This window comes from Rhinichthys klamathensis, unplaced genomic scaffold (assembly GCF_029890125.1).
Source record: "Rhinichthys klamathensis goyatoka isolate OS25496 unplaced genomic scaffold, OSU_Roscu_1.1 h1tg000578l_1, whole genome shotgun sequence".
NCBI lineage: Eukaryota > Metazoa > Chordata > Actinopteri > Cypriniformes > Leuciscidae > Rhinichthys > Rhinichthys klamathensis.
The window spans coordinates 1461873-1463365 of record NW_026607042.1 but is presented as its reverse complement, the minus strand read 5'-3'; the positions used below and the strand labels follow the sequence as shown (position 1 = coordinate 1463365).

Sequence of the window (1493 nt, the reverse complement as noted above, 5' to 3'; positions counted from 1 at the left end):
GTCTCATGATGTTTAATATTTGCAGCTGCCAAAAAGAAGAGTGAGGTTGCTGGCACTGGGGGAAGGCCACCAACAGCCAACTTTACTCCTGCAGAGGAGCTGGCATTAGACCTGAATAAAGGGAGGCCTGTCATTGAGGGAATAGAGGGGGGAACAGCATCTGGATCCATTCCATCCAGTATAAGAGATCACTACTTAAAAGGTATTTTGTTTATTTTATTTATTTTTATTCTTGCATTCCTTACTAAATCTTTTTGTTTTATAGTGATGCCAAATTCTGTGTAATTTCTGGATCCACCAGACATGATGCTGAACCCTGTGAGTATGACAGTATGGAGTTTAAAGCACTGATTTGTCAAGTGGTGAATTATTAAACCAAGTTTAATTAATGGTTTTAGGTTGAAGGCCCATCTACAGTTGAGGAGGATGAGGAGACTGTGTCAGTATGTTCAAGGAGGCCTGAGGTAGGCACAGATTTGCACATTATATATTTAAAAGCCTACCTGTGAGGTGCTAAATTGTGTGTATTTCCATTATTGGCAACAGGATGCTGACACCCTTCTAGAGCCCTCTCAGTCTGGGACCACATGTGACCAAGTGAGTATTAAGAAATTACAAAAAAAGTGCCAAGAGCACTAGATCAAATTGAAAAAACTTAAATTTCTGTTCCTACAAAACCCAGAACATAAAGGGAGTCTACAAAAGGTATCTCCTGAAACAAATGGAGGCCACAGATACTGACATCCAATATAAAAAACTCAAGATGAGAAAGTTGGAGCTGGAAATCCAACAGCTTGAGAAAAATGCAAGTAAACTGCCATATTTAAGACAATGACACATGACCTTTTTGTTTTTTGACCACATTTAATTGTATGTTTTCACCCCCAACAGCCAGCTTCAACCTAAATAAAATAAATTAAGTATGACTAGTGTGCCTGGTAAATTAAGGGGAAAGTGAAAACTTTTAACATGGTTTGGACAGTATTAACCAAAATATTTATTGGCATAACTGTCTCTTTTAACCCTGCCTATTTCATTGTCATCAAAAATGCCTTCAATGTCCCAGTCTTGCTCTACAACCATCCTTGGCTGCCTCTCTCTCCTCAGACAGGCAATGTTATGTAGCACAACACATGCAACTACAATGTCACATGCCCTTTGTGGAATCACTCTGAGGTAATTCAGGCACTGGAACCTTGACTTGATGAGCCCAAATGCCATCTCTATACGAGCTCTTTTGTGCGATCATGGGCAATATTGTAGTTGTGCTGTGCCTCAGTCTGCGTCTCCTGATAGGGAGTCAAGAGATAAGGCAGGCATCCATATCCCTTGTCTCCCAGCAAAACTCCTGAGAATTGACCTGAAAAAAAAAAAAAAAAAAAAAAAAAATGTAAGCATTGAATTTGGTGAAGGTATTTTAAAGCTGTAGTTTTTGCTATATGTTAAGTGACTAACACACCTTGTGCCAGTTGGTGGGAAAGAGAAGAGGCCCG

The 1493-nt window shown here is 39.7% G+C and overlaps 1 long non-coding RNA gene across 1 annotated transcript; it reads left to right on the top strand.

Annotated features, from left to right (window-relative positions):
• Positions 1–398: 398 nt before the first annotated feature.
• On the top strand, positions 399–794 carry LOC130075392 (uncharacterized). Its single transcript, XR_008805479.1, has 3 exons — positions 399–464; positions 547–597; positions 683–794. It is a non-coding gene; the product is annotated as an uncharacterized LOC130075392 (long non-coding RNA).
• Positions 795–1493: the final 699 nt, after the last annotated feature.